We start from the raw sequence: 6,687 nt of genomic DNA on the forward strand, positions 1-6,687 counted from the left end.
TGCCTGGATTAAACTCCATCTGCCATTTCTCCCCCCCCCCCCCCATATCTGCAACTGATCTATATCCTGCTGTATCCTTTGACAACCTTCTTCACTGTCCATAACTCCACCAATCTTTGTGTCATCTGCAAACTTACTAATCAGCCCACCTACATTTCTGTCCAAGTCATTTATATATATCACAAACAACAGAGGTCCCAGCACTGATCCCTGCAGAACATTGCTTGTCACAGACCTCCAGTCAGATGAAGGACACTCCACCACTACCCTCTGTCTTCTATGGCCAAGCCAATTTTGAATCCAATCCACCAAGTCACCCTGGATCCCATGTGTCATAATCTTCTGGATCAGCTGTCGATGTGGGACCTGGTCAAATGCCTTACTAAAATCCATGCAGACAACATCCACAGCTCAATCCTCATCAATCACCTTGGTTACCTTCTCAAAAAAAACTCAATCATCAGTAAGACATGACTTACCCTGCACAAAGCCATGCTGATTATCCCTAATAAGGCCATGCTTTTTCAAATGTGAGTAAATCCTATCCCTAAGAATCCTCTCTGATAGCTTCCCTACCACTGATGTGAGGCTCGTTGGTCTATAATTTCCTGGATTATTCCTATTGCCCTCCTTAAATAAAGGAACAACATTGGCTACAGTCCAGTCCTCAGGGACCTTGCCTGTGGCTGGAGAGGAAACAAAGATCTTCATCAATGCCCTAGCAATCTCCTCTCTTGGCTCTCTCAATAGCCTTGGATAGATCCCATCAGGCCCTGGGGACTCATCCACCTTCATGTTCCTCAACAGACCCAGCACCTCCTCCTTCTTGATCTCAACATGCCCTAGATTATGAGCATACCCCTCCCTGATCTCAGTGTTGCCTACATCCTTCTCCTTGGTGAATACCAATGTGAAATACTCATTTAGTACCTCGCCCACTTCCTCTGACTCCAGCTGTAGTGAGCCGTTACTGTGCAACACAGCAAGGCCACTGATGCTTAGGCACTTGGCTCCATTCTCATTTCATTTATTAGCCTCACTCTGTCCCAGTTTAATCAAACTGGCTACATCTGCAGTGTGAAGAATTTCTCTGACAACATTTACTTTTATTAATCATAACACTTAAGCCAAGGAAATGTTTTGGAGTGTGTTTTCATAAATGAAAATTATTTCATAAATTCAACGTTGACAAAGAAACTGCCTTGAAATCAGAGAGCTGCTGTGGTTAACACAGCTGTCTGTGGGTTGTCCCATTGCCAAGACAGGGGAAAGAGGGGCGCTGCCGTGACTCTGCCGCACCCTTTGGTTTAGACACTGAGTCAGTGGCGATCGGGAGAAGGACCAGTTCTCTAGCAGGGCACGGGCTGGAGAGTGAAGTCATTGGCTGGCACCGAGATAAGCTACACACTTCTCCAGAACAGAAGCGTTCCACAATGGAATTTCTGAAAATCACACAGAGTTGCATTATTATTATTGGCTGCCATGGAGCCTGCCCAAAACTAGAGCTGAGGATGTTTGAGCAGTTTGAGGACTATAAGTGGTGAATTATATTTTTTTCCACTTGAAGTTGCAAAGGTTTGATGCAGCATATTAGAATTCTGGAACTAAAGGCCAGGAACCCAAGGTTAAAAATAGAAAACACTCCTCCGGACAAGCGTTCTGAGGTTTGGATGGAATGTTTACAAGAGGCTGAGGACCAGCCCTCTCAACTCCCACTGTTCCATTATCGTCTGGTACAGGCAGTGGGATGGGCTTGGTAGGAGAATGAACAAGGTAGATTTGGGAGGAGTAGTTAATGAAAAGGTGAGAGCTCAGGTAAAGGGGAATGGGAGCAGTACTAGTCGAGGTGACCGACTAGGTTCAGCAGAGCCACATCTACAATGTCGCTTCAAACTGGTGTCTGGCCATATTGACTAAACAAAGGAGCTCTGGCACACTCTGATATTGTTCTGGGTGCTGTTTTGCTGTGGCTATCTGTATTCCCCAGTGCAAATACCAGACCATTGCCTGACTGATAGAAAACCATTAATTTTCCAACAACCAACTTTGCCCCCTCTCTGTTTTTGGGCCCCCTGAATGGCAGCTTCCAAATTTGGAAATGGCAGGACTCAGCACCTCTGCTTCCCACACTGACTGTGGAAAGGTTCTCACAGCCACAACAGGCAACTTTGCTCACAACGTCTTGGAGCTAGCATTGTGGAACTTGGAGCTCATTTTACAAACTATGTTTCTAACCTGTGGAGGTTAGTACTTGTGAGTTGCAGGGATGCACACAATGAATCTACCTTGGGAGTACAAGTAGACGAGTGGCTTCCTCGATATACCTCGACACCTGTAACTTCACAAAACACTGGTGAGACCACACTTGAAGTACTGTGTGCAGTTCTGGTCACCACACTATAGGAAGGATGTGATTGTGCTGGAGAGGGTGCGGAGGAGATTCACCAGGATGTTGCCTGGATTGGAGCGTTTCAGTTATAAGGAGAGATTGGACAGGCTGGGTCCGTTTTCCCTAGAGCGAAGGAGGCTGAGGGGTGACCTGATAGAGGTATATAAAATTATGAGATGCAGAGACAGGAGAAGAAGGTAAAATCTTTTTCTCACAGAGGGGGTATCAAAAACAAGAGGACACAGATTTAAGGTGAGAGGAAGAAGTTTTAAAGGGGACTTGAGGAGAAAGTTTTTACACAGAGAGTGGTTGATATTCGGAATGTGTTGCCAGAGGAGATGGTGGCATCAGTTACAACCACTAAGTTTAAGAGGCATTTAGATACTTAAATAGGTGAGAAATAGAAGGATATGGTCCTAATGCGGACAAATGGGATTAGTGCAGATGGGTAAAAGGGTCGGCATGGACCCAGTGGGCCAAAGGGCCTGTTTCTCTGCTGGACGACTCGATGACTCTATGAATATCATCTGAGGAGCTCAGATGGCATCAGATGGTGACAGGTGGAACGAGAGCTTGCTGCACCTGGTGCCACACTTTACCAGTGGCTGTCAAAGTACAGGCAACAGCAACAGGTCACACGCTTGTACCGCAGCCACTACACTGAAGCATAATAACAATCAAACCGGGTGGACAACTCACCACTTTTACTCTAGATTCACGAATGCAATGTCACTCTTAGCCCAGTTGAGCTCACAGAGCCTTCCTCACAAACATCCACCAAGTGGGTTGGCAGAGCCGTCCCAAAGACTGGTCAAACAACTGGGGAGAGGAGGCACCTAGAACACCCCCATCTTCAATGACAGTGTGGCCTAGCATGAGTACTAAAGGTAAGGTTGGGGCATTCACAGCCATGTTCAGCTGGAAGTGCTGAGGGGATTGATTCACATCAACTCCCTCCTGAGGTCCCCACCATCACAGCTAATTCAATTTAATCCACATGGTATCAAGAAGCAGCAGAGAGCACCGGATACAGCAAAGGTTGAGGGACTAGACCACACCCCAGCTGTGGTACTGAAGACCTTTGCTCCAGAACTAGCTGCACCTCTAGCCAAGCTGTTCCAGTACAACACTGGTATCTGCCCAACTATGTGGAACATTGCCCAGGTACAGTCTGTTCACAAAAAGCAGGACAAATCCAGTCTAGTTCATTAGATCTACTCTCAAACATCCCCAAAGTAATTGAAGCTGTTGTCAACAGCGCTACCAAGTGACACATACCAACAAACTATTCACTGATGTGAAGTTTGGGTTTTGCCAGGACCAGTCAGCTCCATACCTCCTCACAGCCTTGTCCAAACATCAAAGGCAAGTTAATTGTGACGTCAAGGCAACATTTGACCGAGTGTGGCATCAAGGAGCTCTGGTAAAATAAGACAGTGGGCATCAAAGGGAAAACACTTCAGTAGTGGTTTGCACTTCCACAATGGAAGATAGTTGTATTTGTTGGGAGGTCGATCATCCCAGTCCCAGGACATCACTGCAGGAGTTCCTCAGAGTGGTGTCCCAGACCCAACCATCTTCAACTGCTTCATCACTGACCTCCCTTCCATCACAATGTCAGGAGTGGGGACGTTCACTGATGACTGCACAATGGTCAGTTCTGTTCACATCTCCTCACACCTGAAGCAGCCCATGCCTGGGTGCAGCAAGACCTGGACAACATTCAGGCCTGGGCCGATGATCGTGAGTGACATTGAGCCACAGAAGTGCCAAACAATGACCATCTCCAACAATTCCAACCGTCTACCCATGACATTCAATGGTATTACCACCAGCGAGTCCCCACAATCAATATCCTGGGGGGTCACCATTGACCAGATACTCAGCTGGACCAACGACGTGAATACTGTGGCTACAAGAGCAGGTCAGGGACTGAGTATCCTATGGACTCACCTTCTGACACCACAAAGCCTTTCCACCTTCCACAAGGCCTGCCAGGAGTGTGATGGATCACCCTCCACCTGCCTGGGTGAGGGCAGCTCCAACAGCCCTCAACAAGCTTGACACTGTACAGGACAAGGCAGCCCGTTTGAGTGGCAGCACCCCCCCCCCACCCTAAACATTCATTCCCTCCACCACTGGCGCACAGTGGCTGCAGTGTGAACCACCTACAAAATGTACAGCTGTTACCCACCCTGGCTACTCTACTCACCCAGCATCTCCAAAACCTGTGACCTCCACCACCAAGAAGGACAAGGACAGCAGGCACAGGAGAACACCACCACCCACAGGTTCCTCCACAGGTCGCACCAGATCCTGACTTGGAAATATATCACCGCTCCTTCATCATCACCAGATCCAACTCCTAGAAGTCCTCCCAACAGCACTATTTCCGCAGTGGTTCAAGATCCTGATTTATATTTGTGAATCAGATCCTAACCAGAAGATGGGAATCAGGACCTGGATCCCAAATTACCTCACATGAACCTACATTCCAGTTACCTCAGCTGTCTCCAGAGTCCTGATCTACACCAAGGAATATGAGACCCAGGAGCAGGAGTAGGCCATTCAGCCTCTTGTGTTTGCTATCCCATTCGTCAAGGTCATAACAGATCTCCCCTAGTTCCATTTCAGCCCTTTCCCCAGACCCTTAATAACCAGAACTCTATTAATCTCTGTTTGAGCGAACTCCACGAACCTACACCTCCATGGTGAGGAATCCTAAAGATTCACTGCTCTCCGACTGAAGAAGTTATCCCAGTCCTAAATGGCCCGTCCCTAGTTCTGTGACCTCCCCCTGCCCTAGACTCCAGCCTCAGATTCACTCTCCCTGCATCCAGCCTGTCGAGCTCAAAGTTTCAATGAGATCTCCTCTCCTCCAGAGAATACAGTCGCAGTCTACCCAATCTCTCCTCCTGTGGCAACTAACCATCCCTGGAACCTCTCTACAGAATCTTCCCTGCACCCCACCTATGGCAGGGACATCCATTCTTATGTAAGGAGGTCAACACTGTACACAATTCCCCAGGATCGCACCAAGGACACTGCCTGACCCCATGAGTGTTCCCAACCTTCTCTATTTCAGGATTCCAGAATCTGCAGTGTTTTGATTGCACTTTCTAGCTGCAGTAAGACCAGCGAGTCCAAATCTGTGGTCCCTTGAGTGGAGGTGAAGATCTGGTGACAATTTCAAAGAAGACCAGGGGAGCTTTCAAGAACACGAGAAAATAGGAGCAGGAGTAGGCCACTCGGCCCCTCAAGCCTGCCCCTCCATTCATGACTGATCTATGTTGCCCTCAACTGCTCTTCTGTGCCAGTTCCCAGAACCTCCAGTGTCCTGGGGACAGTTACGCTGCAACACCAAAAGAAAGCAGATGCTCCAGACATCAGCACGTTACCGTTTGTGGGATCTTGCCGTGCTGAAATGTTAGCCTGGTACCAACTCTACAACAGTGACGGGTCACTGACTGTTAGGACCAGAGGGGCCCTGCAGAAACTGAACACTTTGTTTTAAAATTAAAACCTTTGATGAATTGGCATGGCTTTTGTTCTCTGCTGTGAGAGCCAGGCTTCCTCAGTGGGGGTTAAAAGTCCTGAAGGAATGGGGAGCGAGGGAGGGGATGGAGGAGGACAAGGGGCAGAGAGAGGTAGGAAGGCAGGGAGGGAGGGGAGGTAGGGGAGGAGGAAGGGGCAGGAAGGGAGGGGGAGGGGAAGGAAGGGGTAGGGAAGGAGGGAGGGAAAAGGGGAGGAGGGTGCAGGGATGGAGGAGAAGCAAGAAGGGGAGGATGAAAGAGGGATGAAGGAGGTTAGGGACGGAGAGAGGGAAGGGAGAAGGAGGGAGGGAGGGAGGAGGCAGGGGTAGAGGGGCTATTGTGGAGCAGTTGAGCCAGAGAGATATGCAAAGGGGGTCTTTGAGTGGATTCCTGTTCCCTTGGCTGGGAAAATGAGGAGGATGAGGCAGGAGAGGAGGAGGAGGTGACAGGAGGAGGAGAAACAGGTCCAGATCCCCGGACAGAGCAACAAACCGCCCACGTCCCACCAGCCAGGACCCGGTGAGGATGGGGGGCTGACACTGGTACATAGTCGGAGGGGTTTTGGAGGCGAAAAGTTTTAATTGAGTCTAATTGACACAAATGACCAAGAATTCATATGTTAATAAAAGGACCAGGGGAGGGGTGATCGGGGGAGGAGAGGTGATTGGGGGAGGGGTGATCAGGGGAGGAGAAGTGACGGGGACGGGCGATCAGGGCAGGGATGATCAGGGGAGGAAAGGTGATTGGGGGAGGGATGATCGGGGT

This window comes from Pristis pectinata, chromosome 1, assembly GCF_009764475.1.
Source record: "Pristis pectinata isolate sPriPec2 chromosome 1, sPriPec2.1.pri, whole genome shotgun sequence".
Taxonomy (NCBI): Eukaryota; Metazoa; Chordata; class Chondrichthyes; order Rhinopristiformes; family Pristidae; genus Pristis; species Pristis pectinata.